Here is a 20,345-nt window from a genome sequence, read left to right as displayed (position 1 = left end):
GGTGAACTGGGATGAGATCACAGTGAAAGAAGATGCACTAGAAGGTAAGATGCAGCAGGCATTTGAGATTAATGATGGGGGTGGAGGAAGGGAGTATAGTAATCTCTCATCCATCCTATCCACAGGGGATTGGTTTCAGGACCCACCACAGATACCAAAATTTGCGGATGCTCAAGTTTCATACTCAGCCCTCTGAATCCGCGGATGCAAAATTCAGGGTTACAGGTGGCCAACTTTAGATTTATTGAAAAAAATCCGTGCATGAGTGGACTTGTGCAGTTTAAACCCATGTTGTTCAAAGGTCAGTTATGCAGAAGTACTACACCTTTTTCGTATATCTCTGCTATTCTTCAGTGGAGATTTTCTACTTCAAGGGGAGGAACATTGGATTAGTTTGTTTTTAATCAACAACTCCATTCTCAAAGGAAAATGACTGCCAATCCTGCTAATCCCCAACCAATATCCAAGGAAATCCTGTGTCATTAAGGAGAGGATGCATTAATATGTGGTATTATTTGCGACCGTACCATAGCACGGGATTCTTGCATCGATTGCAAGAATGATCACAGACAAGAAGCATTGACCTCTCCTGGCTCTCCTCTTACTTTTCTGATAACTTATTTCTAACTCCTTTCACAGCTCTTCAGCCATAAACAGCTCTTGATGTTTATGTCTACCCTGGGTAATCTCATCCCATTCTCGTAGGTTCAGTTTCTACATGCCCAGATCTGTATCTTTCACTGACCTCTCTTCTGAGGGCAAGATTCAGATATTCTACTGCTGGCTGAATACATCTAATGGAAAGTCCCATCGGTGATTCAAATTCATCATGTCTAAAAGAAAACTCAGGACTTCTGATCTCTTTTCCAATTTATCTCCAAACTTGCTATCATTCACGTATGGTCTATTTCAGTTAGCAACATTAAACCTCTGAATTATATCTCCGCCATTTTTCTCCGCCTTTCTCTTCTTACCACACCAGCTGTGTCTGTTCTCTGTCAATCCCTCCCTACCTCTCATGTAGAGCATCGCAGAACCCTTCTAACAGGCTACCCTCTCTGCAAATCTCTTCCCTTTCCAGTCCATCCTGAACCTTCAGATATATACACATACCCTGCAAAAGCACCCTTGATGTTTTTACATCACTACAGAGTAAAGTCCAAAGCAGAAGCTGTGACTGACAACACCTTTATAACTGTGTCCAGTTGTGTATCTGATTGTCTTTTGCCATCCTGTGTCAGGCCCCTGCATGCACCTATGAGCCTCTGTGCTTCTACTCCGGGTTTTCTCTCTGCCTGTAGTATTTTTGTCCTTATTCTACACTTGATGAACTCCTTAAATTATAGTTTAAACCTTAAGTTACCACCTCTGTGAAGCCACGGTTCTATACTGGCTTAGTTGTTATCTACACGTTCCATCCCATAATACCACACCATTTTGTACTTCCGTGTCATAGAGTACTTGTCATGTTATGTTTATGATCCCCTTACTTACTTATTAGAAAGACAAAGATCATGTCTTACCCATATTTGCATCTGCTCAACTACACTAAAAGACTATATTTTTCCCCAATTTTTATAAAGTTGAAACTCTATTTTGAATACTTTTCTTTATCAGACCTTTGCTCTGAAAAATTCTGGGGACCCAGACTTTTCCAGTGTTGTATCACCAGCCGATGGCATTTATCTTCTCTTCCCAGGCTGTCACCTGGGACATCCATACCCCTCAACTGCTTTCCCACAACCTATTCAGCTCCCATCCCCCATGACACGCCACCTGCAAGTTCATTCCAAATACAGTTTGCTGTTTGTGGTACTTAACACCAGATTAAAAAGTTAATTTCTTCACGATTACATTCATTACATAAACATATTCTCTCACAAATACGTATTTTGTGGTAAATATATTTCTTGAAATTTTAACAACCTGAAAAAAAATCATAGGAATATTCAATGATGTGCATGGAATAGAAAATGATAATAGAACTCAGCATTTGTATTTCTAATCTTTATAAAGTGAAAGTTGTTTTGACAGACTGTTCCTCTCTCGATTTTTGGTTTCTTCTGAAAATGTTTGTTCGTGAATATCAGTCACATCATTTTCAGGGTTGATCTACACATTTAGCTTAATGTCTTTGTTTTTACAAACAAATTTTTCTGTCTTCGCTTCATCATACTTTTCCTGTAATAAAATTCATTTTTTTCATAGTTCTCTTTAAAGTTTAGCATTAACCACTTCCATGTGATTATGTCACAATTAAGGAAATTAAATTTCATACCTCTACCAAAAATAATGTAAATTCAAGATAGAAGTCAGTATTACTTTAATCTCTTAAATTATAAACATCTTAAAGCACTTCACAATGTTCAATTTTCTGTTTAGTGATAAGTGTGAAAGTACATTGTCATTTATTATTTTGTATATACCTCTTAAGTATGAACATTTCTAAATATATTTGTCTAGAAACAACACCAAAATTTAATATAAACTTTATCAGTTTATGGAGAAGTATTATTTCAAATAATGCATAAAATACCAGATGATTACAAGAATATTAAGATAGTACATATGTAACTCGAGAATCATAGCCATATTCATATAAACTTATGATAAATTAATAACGTTAAGATTACCAAGCCAAAAAATCTCATCTTACAGTATAATGATTCAAATGTAAGTAAATATAAAACATTAATTCTTATAAAATATGCAAGCATTTCTAACTAGGGCAATGAATGTCTCAAAGTAATTGCTTCATTGTAAATCATTATACAATCATGTATGAATACATGCATAATTTGAGGTTTATAATTACCTTTTAATCGAAATAGTATCTTGATATTTAATTTCTTTTTCAGTCTGCATATGCCTAAGGATAGCAGAATGCATTTGAAGAAATTCTACCTAAGGGAGTAGAGCTTCAACTTTATAACAACATGTGAAAAGGTTAATGTGGTACTCTGTGGTTAATTAAAGCAGAGTCCTCGGTAGTCTACTTCTTAATTAGAGGAATGTTCTAAATAAGACATTCATTTTATCTTTTTTTAGTTATACCCGTTGGTCGTGGTTTGCCAGCCTAAGGGTTGGAGAATAGATTCTCATCATCCTTCACTCCATGTGCCTTCATGGTCAAGGAGAACTTGCTCTTCATCCACAAACAATGCCCTTCCTCTGCAATCAAATGCTCATCCATCCCAACAAAATCACATGGACCCAGAGCACGTTTGAGAGTCAGGGTGGACATTCATAAATACATCTATGGGAAGTTAGCTGGAAGCTTCTTGATGGCACAATTGTGTTCTTACTCATCTCTTTAGCACCCCGGCCGCATCCTCTGTCCCACAGAAGGCATTATGAAAATATTTATCTCAATTGATTAGATAATATCCTGGTAACACAGCTCAACTCATTTACTTCCACATATAAATACTACCCCCTAAACATACGAACACGCTTTACTTCTGACCCCTTCTCTTAACTCCTAGTGCCATGAATTTGTTGGCCATGTGTCCTGGTTTACCCCTATTATTGTGACATAATTATTAATACTGCTCCCTTTCATTCTCAAAGGTGATCTTGTTTGAACATTGTGATAGGCAGAATAACGTCCCCCCAAAGATGTCCATGCTCTCATTCCTGTAACTTGTATGTTATCTTACAGGACAAAGGGATTTTGCAGATGTGACTAAGAGTATAGACCTTGAGAGGCAGAGATTAACCTGGTTTAGCTAGGTGGACCCAACTAGTGCATGCTTGAAAGCAGAGAATCTTTCTTGAGTGAGTCAGAGAGATGTGGCAGAGAAGAAAAGAAGATTCCAAGCATGAGAAGGACTCGGACCATCTTTGCTGGCTTTGAAGATGGGGGACAGGAACAAGAGCCAAGGAATGTGGGTGGCCTCGAGATGCTGGGAACAGGCCTCTGCTCACAACCAGCAAGGAGAGGGGCCCTCAGCCTGACAACCTTGAGGAACTGAATTCTGCCAATAACCCAAATGAGCAAGGAAGTCTGTCTCCCCCTAGAAACTCCAAATAGGAATGCAGCCTGATGACACATTTGATTTTAGCCTGATGAGACGTATGCCATATTTCTGATCTACAGAACTGTAAGGTAAAATAAGTTTGTCTAAGCTACTAAGTGTGTAGTAAATTTTTAGGGCAGTATATTAGCTTGGGCTGGTATAAAAAATACCATAGACTAGGTGTCTTAACAGACATTTATTTCTCACATGTCCAAGATCAAGTCTGGCAGATTTATTTCTTGGTGAGAATTCTCTTCTGGCTTGCAGACAGCCATCTTCTCACTGTGTCCTCTCATGAAGGAGAGAGTGGATCTGGGGTCTCTTTCTCTTCTTATAAGGACAGTAATCCCATCATGAAGACCGCACCCTCATGATCCCCCCTAAACCTAGTTATGTCCCAAAGCTCCCACCTCCAAATACCATCACATTGGGGGTTAGGGCTTCAGCATGGGAATTTTGGGGGCACAAACATTCAGCCCCCAATAGGCAGCAGTAGAAAACTAATACAGACATTATTAATTACATGGTCACCCTGGTCAGGAAGCTGTGTCAGAGCAGTGAATACAAAGCCTGCATAGTAGGAGCCCGAATTATAAATCCACTTCAATTCAAGAGTCAGACTGAGTGCAGAGAAAGGCTGTCGCTCCATCCTCCGCAGTATCTGTTGCCACACCCTCCAGGATTCCGGAAGAGAATGGGACTGTGTATTTCATATACAGCGAGCTATCAGGTGGTGCTGGTTTTACGCTATTTGAGGTTGAAATTTAATTTCGTCTCTTCAGAAGAGCTAGTTTATAGATACATACAGAATGACCATGTTGACATTTTTGAGAGTATCATAACACAGCTGAATGAATGAGTTATATGAAAGAGGAAAGCACTTAAGTGTTTGAAAAAAGCTGCTTCAGCTGCTGTGGCTTTCCACTGAGCGAGTGCTGCCTTCTGCAACTGCTGTTTCAGGCTCAACTGCTACTTTGTCTTTCGACATTCCAGAAATCAATTAGTTTAGTTTTAATCAGCTTGCTTACTGTTAAGCAGTAAACTCCATTTCTTCAGTAAATCATTTTTCTCCTTAGGGAGAGAAAGTGCATAAGTAATATGAATATACAAAATTGGAAACTGAGTATCAAATTCTCCTATGTTGAAAAAAATAATAATAAAAAATTTAAAAAAAATTTTTTCTATGTTGGTAAAACCTATAAGGTCCTGAAGAAACATGCTTAGTTACCTTGAGAGGTAGATTATATGGGAGTAGATGTGGGGATGGATGGGGAGTGGGGCTTGGGTAGAGATGAGGAAAACTTTGAATTTGGGGTAAAACGTATCAGAAAGTGAGCAAGCCTGGGTCCTGCCCATCTCCCAGCACTGCGGTTGTCACAGTGTGGTCCCTGGACCAACAGCGTTGGCATTCTCTGGGACCTGGCAAGAAATGCAAATTCTTGGGCCCCAGACCTCTGGAATTAGAAACTCTGGGGGTGGAAGTCCAACAACCTACATTTTAACAGTTCCACTGTGTGCTAATGTTTGAGAAAGTGCCTAACAAAAAACACAGCAAACCCCGACCATTCACCTTCCAAGTGGTTCTCTTAGCTTTTGCTGAAGTTACCTTGTGAGGTGTCTTCAGGGATATAAACAGGGGGTCCACTGAGGAGGCTCCTGAAGCTGGAAGATTGTTCTTGGGGGAACTATGTACTCCTGGTAGAGGTCTTAACTACTGTAAGTCAAAGGAGATTCTTAACACAGCAGGTGATTAATAAATGCAAAGTAATAATTTAAATTGATATGTTAACATCTATAATGGGTAGGAATCCAAAAGAAGAGACAAAGTAATTATATCTATTTGGGCTCAAAGTTTGTTTCATCTGCTCTCTACATTCTCATTTCAGACTCTAATTTATTTACTTGCATGGTAACAATATTGTAGTGAAAAATAGTTTGTAAATGTACAGAGATTCATATGCCTGTTTCCTTTCCTGCAGGTTAATGTATTTGAACACAACATAGATTGATCGATCGCTCTATCATCTACCTATCTATTTTCCTGATAAAAAAAAATTGATTTTACCACTTGTACCTAGAACTACAGTAGTCTCCTGAGTAGCTAGAAGAATATCTTGAAAATAAATACCTAAATAATGGAAGGCTAATGGTGTTAAACCTAAGAAATTTAGCACTTGAAAATAACAAACCATAGTTATAGCATTCTAGCTTTCAGGGTGTGAAATTTATCAGAAAAAAATGTTAAAGAGGAAAATAATAACTCAGCATGACATTCTTAATGACTGTATATAATTAGAAGAGGATTTTTAGAAAGAATGGCAGCAAATAGGACCTATCCAATTAGAAATTTTATTTTATTTTTAATATTTATTTATTTATTTATTTTGGCTGTGCCGGGTCTTAATTATGGCATGTGGGATCTTTTAGTTGCCATGTGCGGGCTCAGAGTTGCGGCATGTGGACTTCTTAGTTGCGGCATGCATGTGGGATCTAGTTCCCTGACCAGGGATTGAACCCAGGCCTCCTGTATTGGGATCATGGAGTCTTACCCACTGGACCACCAGGGAAGTCCAATTAGAGATTTTAGATACAGCTTAAGTCTCTTGCAACATTTGTTGGTTTGAATGTACTTTAGGCTGAGATATTAATATAAGATAATGCCCTTTCAAAACACTGTCTTGCTTCACTGTGTACCTTTAATAATTACTGCCAATTCCCTTTGTTGTGTACAGTTTGATAGATTTGACTATTTTAATTTTTACAACTAACCAATGTTCCTAGTAAATCTTAGAAATATTATATGTAATTAAAACAATGCCAAGGGTAAGTGAAAAAAATATAGGAAAGATTTGGGTTTTGAAATCCACTGACAAGTCCCTACAAGTTGGAAAAGACAGAGGAGAAATTAATGAGAAATTGGTCAATTTGGTTCCCACATACACCACAGCATTATAATACTCAGGTTAGTATAGGGCAATATTCACCATCTTCAAAATCATTAAAGGCTCAAATGTCAACTCTTAGGAAGCCCTCCCTGAAATCAAGTCCAATTTAGATGACACTCCATATACTCTCATGTATCTCTCTGCTACGGTATATAACAAAGTACATAATAATACTCACAAGTTATTGTAAATGTTAGGTGACTTCTCTGCTTTGACTATTGCTTTCATACACCCAGTATTTCATGATCACTTTTGTCTTCTCTTTCCAGTGTCTAGCAAAGTAATTAGTATGTAGTATATTCTAAATAAAATAAATGCGGAATGGGTAAATGAATCAATGCTTATATGTAATGTATGCAAATAGGGTTAACAGTTAAAAGCAAATATAGATGATAAGACAGCGGTTGTCTCAATTTTATACTAGTTGCTTTTGACATTTGTATTGAGGCTTTATAAAAACGTCGTGATTTGAAGAAGTAAAAAAAAATCTAATTTTCTATAATCATAAAATAGTAGGTTACTTTATAATTATATTGAATTTTACTCTTTCTAGTAAAACAAAATTTATAAATGGGAGTATTCAACAATCAGTACAAGTAAAACCCTACCTTTACCTGCTACCCATCTTTGTTTTCTCAATTTTTTTCTCAATCTTATTTTATTAGAAGATGATTCTGTGCTACTTAAATGACTAACTTACTTTGTTTTTAATGTAATTTGTAGTGACAAATTCTGAAGGAAGAACTGAGGTGCTATGTTTCTAATACCAAAAGTCAGCTTAAGGCAATAAGAGAAAAGTAAAGCTTATGTTGACTTCTGTTTTATTCATGTCTGACACTTTCCCATATATTTTCTACCATTTTATTTTTTGGTTTTTTAAATTTTTTTTTTATTGCCTTACAATAGTGTGTTAGCTTCTGCTTTATAACAAAGTGAATCAGTTATACATATACAATATGTTCCCATTTCTCTTTTTTATTTATTTTATTTATTTATTTTTGGGGGGAAAACAACAGATGGTTTTATATCATGCCTCATGACTACTCAAATTATGAGTTACTCTATTCTCTATTATTTGTATGCAAACTTCTTAATTTTTTGTTCCTAAAATTAAAATTAGCAAAGAGAGAATATTTTTCTCCTCAACTCCACCCCTATTGATTTTTTTTATTGAGGTATAATTGACATATTGTATTAGTTCAGGTGTACAACATAGTAATTCAACATTTGTATACATTGCAACATAGCACAATAAGTCTAGTGACTGTCTTTCACCTAATAAAGTTAATACAGTATTATTGACTATATTTGCCTAGTTGTACATTACATCCTCATGACATTTATTTTACATTTTCTGTCATTTTATAATAGCATTGTCATTAAAATATTTTCTTTTTTTTTTTTAATACGAACAAGGTTTTATTGGCATATATATATGTACATAAAGCTGGGAAAGAGAAGGGCCCGTTGAAGCAAAGGCCCAGGGGGAGAGGAAGCATCTGAGAACAGCAGTGGGCATCCTGCCTGTTCCAAGTCTAGGGAAACCTGGCCGGGAGCTTGGGTCCGCCAAGTTAACAGCCGAGCCAGGGATGGCGCAGTGGACGATACAGCCAGCTCTCTTCCGCTCTCCTAACTGGAGCTTCTCAAGTCTGGTGTAGTTCTGAACTGGGCTCATATGCTCCTCACCCTCCAGCGCACACACACACACACACACACACACACACACTTGCACACCCCTGAGGTGTGGTCCTCCGGCTTGCTGTAGGAAGAGAGCAGGTTAAGTTTCACCTAAAGGGGCTGAGCCGCTTTCCAGTGAGGCAAAGTCCATTCATGGTTACACACAGTCTGCAGAATAAGGTCTGCTCTTCATTTGTTGAGTTTCTTCATAGAAGAAAGGAAGTAGCTGATGGCTCCTATGAAGCCCTGGGCAGGTTATGAGGCTGCCAGACTCCTGTGAGCACAGGCACAGCTGCCCTGACCAGGGGCCTCCAAACACAATGCCGGCTCCTCTGAGTCAGAGGGGTGTCCTGACCTGGGGGCCCCAGTGTTCTTCCTGAGAGTGGAGCTTCCTCTCTAAGTATGGATGCTGCTATCCCCCATGGTACCACCTGGGTTTTGGCCGGGGGGCCCCAGGTGCTTTGTATGAATGCGGCACCAGAAGTGTATCCAGTCACAGCAGGTGTGGTGCTGTCCCTCATCGCCCCCCCACCCCCATTCTCTGCACAGATGGCTTCCAAGTCTGATGGCAGTTATTTATTTATTTATTTATGGCTGTGTTGGGTCTTCGCTTCTGTGCGAGGGCTTTCTCTAGTTGCGGCGAGCGGCGGCCACTCTTCATCGCGGTGCGCGGGCCTCTCACTATCGCGGCCTCTCTTGTTGCGGAGCACAGGCTCCAGACGCGCAGGCTCAGTAGTTGTGGCTCACGGGCCCAGTCGCTCCGCAGCATGTGGGATCTTCCCAGACCAGGGCTCGAACCCGTGTCCCCTGCATTGGCAGGCAGATTCTCAACCACTGCGCCACCAGGGAAGCCCCCTGATGACAGTTATTGACACACGGCCTCCCAGCACCAGTGAGACGCTGTGTCCTCCATCCGCACCACCTGTGTACTGGCCAGGTGGGTCCCAGTTGTAAGCGGGAATACCAGGTCCTCCAATCATGGGAATGATGTTCCTCCCTCCTAGATGACCACCACCTGGATTGTGGGCAGGTGGGCCCCTTGTGTTTGGAAATAAGGTAGAACTAGAAGTGTGTTGAAACCCACGGGTGGTACCCACACTTGCAACTCCAACAGATGTGGTGTGCTCTGATGGAAGGTGGAAACTGACATGTCCCTTGACACAGATTTCTTCTCCTTGGTGATGGAACTTTTTTTTTTTTTTTTTTAAAGAAATTCACATTCTTTTATTTATTTATTTATGACTGTGTTGAGTCTTCGTTTCTGTGCGAGGGCTTATCTCCAGTTGCGGCGAGTGGGGACCACTCTTCATCGCGGTGCGTGGGCCTCTCACTGTCGCGGCCTCTCTTGTTGCGGAGCACAGGCTCCAGACGCGCAGACTCAGTAATTGTGGCTCACGGGCCCAGTTGCTCCGCGGCATGTGGGATCTTCCCAGACCGGGGCTCGAACCCGTGTCCCCTGCATTGGCAGGCAGATTCTCAACCACTGCGCCACCAGGGAAGCCCGGTGATGGAACTTTTAAACTTAGATTTTCTATGTCCAGATGGGCTCTGGGTGCAGTGACGGAAAGTGGAAACACGAGGGCCTCCCATCATGGGGATGGTGTTGTCCCCTGCCATCACCGGACCACCTGTATGCAGCCCAGGTGGGCCCCAGGTATTTGGATTTAAGGGGGAATCAGGTATGCTCCCAAATGCTGGGATGGTGCCTGCCCCTCCTAGTGCAGCAGCCTTGCCGTGGTCAGGTAGACGGCAGGTTGTCTGGCCCGAAGCAGGAACAGAAGTGGTGCTGGGTGCCCCACTTAGTCCTGCCCCAGAGTTAAGTGGTCTGGATGCCTGTGAGTGAGTGAGGCCTGGGGCCGACACACGGACTCCAAGGCTCCCACCGGCCGTCGGGGCTGCAGGTCCCGTGAACCGTGGGCCCGGTGTGGTGTCGGCAAAGAGCGAGCTACTGTCCCCAGTACTGGCCATCCTGCTGGCAACTCCAAAGCCAGTAGCAATGGACACAGCCCTGGGGAGAATGCCTGGGTTGTCGCCAAAGGCCGGCTGCGTGTTGCTGGTGGTGACAAATAGGGAATCCGGCAATCCTGACTGCGCTGTGCTGACTCTTGGTGGCTGGGCCGCAGGAGAGGTTAGGACTTTATCTTGTGCTGGGGCTACTGGGTTTCCCAATAGAAAATAACCGTTAGGCCTCTGCCCATCGTTGGCCCCAAATGTGGCCTGAGACAGGAGACCTGGGTCCAAGAGAAGCTTGAAGTGTTAGTCTGTTGGCCGACGTTGCAGGTAAATGAGTCGAGGCATGGGCTGAGGCATTGCTGTCACTGGGTGGTGTGTTCCCAGAACTAGGAACAGCCATGTGAAATGGCTATTGGTTCTGCCTGGAGACAGGGGCAGACTGGAAAATGACAGCCTGGGAAGGAGGTGTGGTGTCCATAGCTTCGGTGTCAGAGGTGCCGCCTGCTGAAGCACTGATGATGGCTGAAGCCGTAAGTGGGGGGCTGGGGAAAACAGGGGCAGAATGGAAAATGACAGCTTGGGAAGGGGAAGTAGTGTCCATGTCAGTGACATCAGGATCTACAGTAGGCTGGAAGGTCAAACTTCCAGATGCCATGACCATGCTGGTGGGAGGGATTGCCGTAGAAGTCATGGGCTGCCCAGTTAAAATAGGGGGATTGATGGTAGGGGCTGGAAGAGGGGTAGGCAAGTATAAAGGAGGGGGAGAATCTACACAAATGGGCGTTGGGGGTTCCTTTTCGCGGGACGGTGGCTGGAAGGAGGAAGCTGGGATGCTAGGAGGTGGGGGGGGGTCAGAAGTAAGACAAAGTAAGCATCGTGTATCTTGTTTCCTGATCAATACTAGGTGTCGGGGAAGGTGGAGGGACAGACAGGATGGGGGACCTGGAATACAGGTCGGCCAAGTCGGTGGTAGTAGCAGGGACCTCCGAAGTGTGAGTGGCCGGGGGCAGGGAGTCTGCAGTCTCTGAGGCAGGTGGGGAGAGAGAAGGGGCAGGCTGAGGGGCACTGCAGTCTTCCCTGACCTTCCTTACATTATTCAGGATCTTGTTCCACTGACACTCAGTGTTCTTCTCCAAGGTGCCTGGGCTTTTGGCAAGAGCTAAGCACGGAAGCTTAGGAGGAGGGGGCAGCTCACCCCCATCCCATGTCAGTGGCAGGGACGACCTCAGCCCCGGCAGTGGCAGAAAAAGCGGCAGGGGAACCTTCCGCTTGCAGGGCCTACTGCTGGTAGATACCAGCAAGAGGAGCTTCTTGATGGGATGTGTGAAGACTTTTCACGCTGCAGCTCCTTCCCAGACATCAGTGAGCCTGGTGGGCTGGGCCGGTGGTCTTCACCCAACACTTCTTTTGTTGGCCTCTCTGGCAGCAGGGAGCAGCATGGGGTTGGGGCAGAGAACACCGTGGCATGGGATTCAGGCTTCCAAGGAGGCAGGACCTCTCCAGCATCCCCATGTGAGCGGATGACATGGCTTTCTGAGGAGGAGCTCACTGGAGACGTCTGGGCGTTCTCACTCAAGTTGTCTTCTGGGTGCTCGGGAAGGAGGTCCAGAGGCTCAGGATCGCACTTGAGGGAAGTGAGGACTCCACTGGTCTCCTGGGGCCTGGATGTCAATGGTGTATCCCCATTGCTACGGTGGCCCCTCTTCCGATCGTCCTCTCCTTCAGTCTCTGTGTGATCCTCCATCTTTGCCATGCCTCTTCGAGGCTCTTCTTGGACCTTCACCTCACTCTGCTTTGGGCAAGGAAGTGGGAGGTGACTGGATGGTACTGGCTTCCTAATCTTGACTGCCCGCTCAGGTGGTGAACGCAGGAGGGTAAATCTGCATCCCGGTGGAGGAATCTTGATGGTTCTCGAGCGGCAGAACATCGTGGAATTACGAGCAGACAGCACGGGCTTCTGTGGCGAGTCCCTCCTATTCACCAAGGGAAGAATCCGCAGACGGGATTACCTGGCCTGCTGGATGGGATCCTGCCTTTTTGGCGCGTGTAAAAGCCGGTTTCTGAGCAGGGGATGCAGAGCCCTGACCCGATTGGATGCCGCACCCCACCATGTCCCTTCCTGGCAGATAGGTTCTTTCTTCACTTCTTTTTCGAAATTTGGTAAAACAACATTTCAACCTTCAACTGTTCTTCAGGGTATACAGATGGTAGTGGCTTAGCCGGGGTTCGCACCAAGCCTGTGTGATTCCAGAGCTCATGCTCTGGACTGTGGTGCCTCCTTATCATATATGCTTCATGTGTTACCTTTTTTTTTCTTGTACTCCTTATGGTACTTAGCCCTAAGTGCCGTACCTGTGATGAACACACACACTGCCCTGTAGGAGGTCTTCTTTTGTTCAACTCATGAACTGGTCATCCACCACACTGGGTTCTAGTCTCAGAAGATACAGGTCAGGGACCACCAGCTGTCAGCATAGCACCATCCCACATTTCTAACTGAGGCTTGCAGCCTAGATTTTCCCTTTGGTCTAGTTTGAAGAATCCAGATATGTAAAGATTATATTCTAGATAAATCACGGGCTATCCTGAAAGGAATTCACCAGTGAATTATTCCATATGGATTAGAAGCCAGTTTCTCTGCCCTTCCTGGAGTATATCCAGTAAGGCATCTCACTCATGTCTAGAAAGCAAATATATCATTTACTGCAACTTCATCGTGGAGCAATGTATTAGTTTAAAGTACGAGCAAAACAATTTGGTCATTGTGAGTATGCCAGCTGGGTCCACTCTTTACTACACATATGTAACTCTAGAAATTCTTATGCCCAAGAGAGGAGACATACTCTTGGGTGTCTAGGACAAGGGAAACGTGTTGTTATTCAGGAGCTGGAAGCTTCAGCATGACAGGAAAGAACTGAAAAATCCTGGTCTACATATCACTTTACCTTGTTTGAATCTTGTTTCTTTGGCTTGCTTCTTTGGAGTGTTTCTCTCTCCTGGGGCTGACCTTGTGTGTTATGTATCAGGCATGTGACATGTAGAAGTTTCAGAACCCAGAATCATATAGATCAGTAAAAAATTATTTATATATTTTTGTTTAAAATCTATTTAAAATAGCACTGGGCATAATTCATATATTACAAAATTAGTTTGACCCTCTGCTCATGAGATTCTTTTTATGGCATGTCAAAGCAAATCTGGACTTCCATCCCCAGTAAACTTTGAGGTTGGAGGACACAAAAGGTTTTGCTCAGACCTAAATTCTGTCTGAAAAAAAAGGGTAATATTATAAGCCCTTTCTAACCTCTCCAGGAGCAGAAATGATTTACAGCTGTGGCATTTCACCGTAATTCCTTGATCTCATTTGAGAAGAGTTCAGTAAGAAACAATCTCTTGATTTTTGTTTGTTTTGTTTGTTCCCTGTTTTCTTGTCTTGCTTACCAACAATCCACTGTAATCCATGAGTTAGTGTGGCAGCAGGGTGAGTGTTCCCTAGAGCTCATTAAATGAACTTTTTTTCCTAAAATGACTTTTGTCTCCTTGTTTTCAGCCCCTCTTCTTTCCTCTGCTCTTTACTATAACCAGAGCTCAGCAAAAGCTGACTGGCTTAGGGTAGACCTAAGGGTAGACTGGCTTAGCAGACCCTACTTAGGGTAGTCTTTTCTTAATTATTTTATTCATCGCTTGGAGGATTTCATTGTTTGCCTTCTCGAAATGTGTTGAAATCTTTCTGTGGTTGATGACTTCCACAGTCTCTTGGCTTTTATTGGTTTATTAATTTTGGTATTTCTACACTTTTATTTAAATATGGTTTCAGGAGGAACAGAAAGTAAATATGTTTCCTAGTCTGCCATCTTAAGCTGAAAATCCCTGTTGATTTTAGCACCCAGTGTTCCCATGGAAAAAACCCAACCTTGGCATTAATAGAGGTAACACTCAAGATTTCAGCTTTTCTTGAGCAATCACTAAGGATTTAATATGTGGTAATTTCTTTCTTTTTTTTTTTTTTTGAATTTTTGAATTTTATTTTATTTATTTTTTTTATACAGCAGGTTCTTATTAGTTAACCATTTTATACATATTAGTATATATATGTCAATCCCAATTCATCACACCACCACCTAATTTTTCTATTTTTTAGTCAATAATTTTAATTTCATAAAACCATGAAAACCTGAAGCAATGTTAACAAGCCAATTGCCAGGGACCTCTCCTTGGGAGTAAGTTTTATTATCCCCAGAAGGAAAGACCTGTTTTGTTCATTCTAAATCATTATTCGTCATTTATTAGTCATATTATTAGTTGTTTCTTTTTTCTTTAGTTCAAAGTTTTATCTGTCTGAAAGAAAATATACCTATAAATATGAAAATAATTTCTTTTTATGCAATGCAGGAAATTATTCATTTTAAAAGACTTTGTGTTGCTTCTTGACTAGTGAAAGGAAACCAGCTTTGCTCTTCAATTCTTTAAAATGTTGGATACTCATTAACTGAGAAAGAGGTATGAAGTAACACTGGACCACTAAGTCATTGTATGACCCAAGGTCAAATAAACTTAATCCCTCTGGGCTTCGTTTCCACATCTGAAAAATAAGAGATTTGCACTTAGACTTTGTCGAAGGGCTCCTCTAGCTATGTGTCTGACCACAGTGACGATGTGACTACTTGAGGTTCCCTGACACCTGGCTCTCCCCAGGTCACACAGTCCCTCCCAGAGTGTGTGATGGTGTCACCAGTTTGTCCCTGTGTCTCTTAAGGGGCTCTTGAATGACCTAAGGTCATAAATTGCTGACTCCCAGATGTAACATCAAAACAACTTTTTAATTTTCATCTTCAAAAGCTTCCTTTGAGAGTATTTTCAGAAAAGTTCCGACACTGCTTCCTTGAAAGTTGGGATTGCAGATGTATGTGTGAAATATGAGGAAATTTTCAAAATATAAAAATTGCAGGGCTTCCCTGGTGGCGCAGTGGTTGAGAGTCTGCCTGCCAATGCAGGGCACACGGGTTCGAGCCCTGGTCTGGGAAGATCCTACATGCCGCGGAGCAACTGGGCCCGTGAGCCACAACTACTGAGCCTGCACGTCTGGAGCCTGTGCTCCGCAACAAGAGAGGCCACGATAGTGAGAGGCCCGCGCACCGCGATGAAGAGTGACCCCCGCTCGCCGCAACTAGAGAAAGCCCTCGCACAGAAACGAAGACCCAACACAGCCATAAATAAATAAATAAATAAATAATTAAAAAAAAAAAAAAATTGCAGGAACCACCCTGTACAGAAGCTGAATGCGAGAGAAACTTTTGTCGGAATGGTTTTGTTGGATGCATCTCAGCCTTAGGTTTGTATGCATTTTATATGAGACTTTACATTTGCTGCTTATGGGACCAAATAACTTCTCCAAAACTGAAAAAAATCATGATATATTTCCCTTTTAAAGTATACATGTTGACAAAACTGGGAAATATTTGCTTCTCTCTTTATGTGTCTTCTAAGTTATAAGCAAAGGAACTTGAAGTAAATCCATGCCATACCTTCTTTAAGGACAAAAGTTTCTTTTATCTCTTTTAAATTAGATATACATGAACAGCTCTGTTAACCCTCTTAGGTATCATGAGATCTGGTCTTGGCCAAAGGCTTTAGAAAGGGTAAATTTCTGTTCTGTTCTTTGTCTGCTTCTCACCAGAAAATGCCTAACAACTATTCTTTCCTGGAGGGAACAGTCCCAGAAATATCCTTAAGCCTCCATCAATATGCCTATTTTCGTTGCTACACAGAAATAGAAAGAAAATGAGGTCAGAAATATATGTGTTGCAGCCTCCATTTTCCATAACATCTCCCTCCCTCCACCAAAAAAGAAAATTTATATACGGAAACAGAAGACAAAGCAAGAACACAGTTTTGTAGTCAGAAGTGGATTCAAATCCTAATTCTACCACCAACGAGCTATGTTGTTCTGGCAAAATATTTAACCTCTCTAGACCTTCATGTGCTCAGTTTCACCGTAATACTTCCCTTTCTGTGTTGATGTGGAGTTTGAATGAAAACATGTATGTTCTCCCTCTGGGGAAATGTCTATAGCTGAAGATATTTACCATTTCTCCTAACACTACTGAGTGCATGGCCTGAATGAGATTACAAAAGGGACAGAGTCATACAGAAATAGTCTGAGGATGACAGGATTTTTTTTTTTTTTTTAAGAGAGACTGTGGATTACACCACAAATTTAATTCTACTTGTGGAGAAGACAGTGAACATCGTCTTGAGAAGTTGTGACACGTGAACAAGGTGCTAAACGGAAGGGTCTGGCTGTATAAAAACAGAATATGAGGTGTATGTGGTAATAATACTCGGGAGTATAAAATTAGAGAGTGGAGGGCTTCCCTGGTGGCGCAGTGGTTGGGAGTCTGCCTGCCAATGCAGGGGACACGGGTTCGAGCCCTGGTCTGGGAAGATCCCACATGCCGCGGAGCAGCTAGGCCCGTGAGCCACGATTACTGAGCCTGCGCGTCTGGAGCCTGTGCTCCGCAACAAGAGAGGCCGCGATAGTGAGAGGCCCGCGCACCGCGATGAAGAGTGGCCCCCGCTTGCCGCAACTAGAGAAAGCCCTAGCACAGAAACGAAGACCCAACATAGCAATCAATCAATAAATAAATCTTTAAAAAAAAAAAAAATTAGAGAGTGGAGGTGTACAATTCCTTTTTTTTCTCTTGGCACTGGGCATTTGTATTCTCTGTCTCCCTCTTCTTTCTCCTGAATCCAGCTCCTTTTGTGAATGATCTTTCCTGGCAATATGTGCCTTCCTTGAACTGCTACTGATGTTCTATCAGTAGGTGTAGTAAGGGTTAGCCCTTATTTTCCAAATAAGTATAGCACTTTTGAGGACTAACTCATCTATTTATCTTCTTATATTGATTTTTGCGAAAAATAGCCTTGCTATTTGGCAGAAAATCTTCTTACAAGCAGAAGTCAAAATGACTTCTACTTAAGTCTTTGTCTCCTTGGGTTTGTAAATCCTGACACTTTTAGCATATTTTTCAACCCTAAAACCTGTTTTATTTTGTTTAATGTACGTCTTAGTGTTAAGGCCTCACTTTGACAAGATAAGCATTTCCACCTAGTCTTTGTGCAGCTCAAAGCAGGTTTCTAGGCTCCATTTCCTTTGTGCATGAAAAGATCAGGAGGAAAGACTTTGGGTTGTTTCTAATGCCCTTAGGAGACTCTGCTTACCCTGTGTTATCAGGCATTAACAGTTCCAGTTATAGGCTATATTGGCAGAATATCTACAGTAATATGAAACATGAAATATTTGAAGATAAATGTAACAAAATACAGGCAAGACGTCTACCCAGATAACTGTAAAATATCACTGAGATAATTAAAGATAAATAAGTGGAGATATACCAGTTTCTTGGACTGGAAACTCAATACTGTTAAGATGTTAATTTCCCCAAATACATCCATTGATTCAATGCAATCTCAGTTAAAATCCCAGTAGGCTGTAATGTATAAATTAATAAATGGATTATAAAATTTACTTAAAAATACGAATAACTTAGAAAAAAGAAAAAATTATTTTAAGGCTGAATAGAAATCTAAAAAAAAGCAAGAAATGTACTATTTGTGCAAGAATAAAATATAGATCAGTAGAACAGAGTCTAGAAATAACCCACACGTATACTATTAATTGATTTTTAAGAATGATCAAATTAAATAAGGAAATGATAAACTTTTCAATAAATGATTCTGAAACAATTAGATATCCATATGGAAAAATTATGAGCCTTGACCGTAAGTTTCATAGCATATCTAAAACTTAACTCAAAATAAGGCATAGATAGGATTATTATAAAAACTGAAATTATAAAAAAATTCTAGAAGAAAACAGAAGTAAGTTTTTACAACTTTGGAGTAGACAATAATTTCTTAGGACACAAACCATAAAAAAATAATAAATTTGACCTTACCAAATTAGAAATTATTCTCTTTGAAAGACACCATTAATAAAATGAAAAGGCAAGGTATGGATGGGAAGAAATATTTAAATACACGTATCTGATATGGATTTCAGACTTGTATCCATAATATAAAAAGAACTCCTACAACTCATAAGACAAAAATCCATTTACAAAAGTGGCAAAAGATTTGAAGAGACATTTCACAATAAGAAACATACAAATAATTAATAAGCTTATGCAAGGATGACCATTATCATTTTTCATCAGAAAAATTAATACTAAAATGATAAATTGTTATAGACCCATTAGAATGGCTAAAATGAAAAGGCTTATTAGCAATACCAAGTGTTGACAAGGATGTGGAGGGACTGAAATTCTCAGACATTGCTGGTGGGAATGTGAAATGATACAACTGCTTTCCAAAAACAATTTGGCATTTTCCTATAAAGTTAATCAAACTCATTATTCAACCCAGAAAATCCAGACCCATGTATTTAACCAAGATCAAACCTTATATCCAAACAATACTTGTACATGAATGCTTCAGTAGTAATACCCCTGAACTCAAAACAACACAAATGTCCATTATTAGATGAATGGCTAAGCAAACTGTGGTATATTCAAACAACAGAATGCTACTAGCCATAAAAGGGAACAAAATAGTGTTACACTGAACAAAATGTGGGAATTTCAAAATCATTATAAGAGTGAAAGAAATCAAAGACAAAAGAGTACATATTGCTTGACTCCATATATATGAAATTCTAGAATAGGAGAAATTAATCTACCATAACAAAAAGCAGATCTGTGGTTGTCTGATTCTGGCTTTGGGAGAACCTGTTGATTGCAAAGGGCATGAGGGAGGGTGATGGAAAACTTCTGTGCCTTGATTCTGATGATGATTTATATGGGTATGAACTGTTGTCAGAACTCACTGAACTGATTACTTACCGTGCATTTTATTGTTCACAAATTACATGACAATAAAGTTGATTAAACAGAGAAGATGAAGGAGGAGGAAAAGGAGAAGGAATGGGAAAAGGAGAAGAAGCTCATGCCAGGCCCTGCTCTGTCACAGAGGGAAGCTATTTGTCTCATATACTCAGTATAGTATATAGTTTGTGGAATATATTTAGTCAGATGAACCTGAGACAGTCACAGAGGTTCATGTGGCCCAGCATGGCTTGGAAGCCACAGAATTGTCCCCTGCATGGAGGGTTATGGTGGATTAGAAGCCTTTCACCAGCTGCACAGACAGTTATGTAACTCAGTGTGGTGCAGAAGGAGGAGATAAATCCCTTGCTGAGTGGAGGACACAAGGACCTCTCTGACAGGAATGAGAAGTGACACAGTGACAATCTCTGTGTGCTGACAATTAGGGGCCAGGTGTGATGCCCGAGATGCAAGTGTATAGATGACAACAAGGACCAAGTCCTCTAGGTGCCAAAGACTTGGATGATGAAAGCCTTTCAGACCTCAGACAAAACTCTTGGAAAGGGAGTGGGGACCCAGAATTGTCACCTCACACAGTGGGCTGAGGCATATAATAGAAATTCAGATGAGTTAGAGAAAAATAAAGAAATTGCATCCTTCTCACCTCTGAGGTTTAAACTGAGATTTCTGCTTTGTATAGATCTATGACCTTCAAAGGAATATTTATTTGTAGATAAGTTTTCTTCCTTTTTAATGAAGAGCATGATAGAAGTCACTAATATTTAAAAAGCCATCCCCTAGCTTAGTACTGTCATTTAAAAAAAAAATCTATACAATCAGTAGACAGTACTAGGACCTTTTAATTATAT

At 41.2% G+C, this 20,345-nt stretch overlaps 1 pseudogene; it reads right to left on the bottom strand.

Moving 5' to 3' along the window:
* LOC130706170 (NADH-ubiquinone oxidoreductase chain 5-like) overlaps positions 1-10,951 on the bottom strand; it is a 114,300-nt pseudogene extending 103,349 nt beyond the window's left edge.
* Positions 10,952-20,345: the final 9,394 nt, after the last annotated feature.

The sequence above is a fragment of the Balaenoptera acutorostrata genome, chromosome 21, assembly GCF_949987535.1.
Source record: "Balaenoptera acutorostrata chromosome 21, mBalAcu1.1, whole genome shotgun sequence".
Classification (NCBI taxonomy): domain Eukaryota; kingdom Metazoa; phylum Chordata; class Mammalia; order Artiodactyla; family Balaenopteridae; genus Balaenoptera; species Balaenoptera acutorostrata.
The sequence above is the reverse complement of the archived record's forward strand: the minus strand, read 5'-3'. Positions and strand labels throughout refer to the sequence as shown.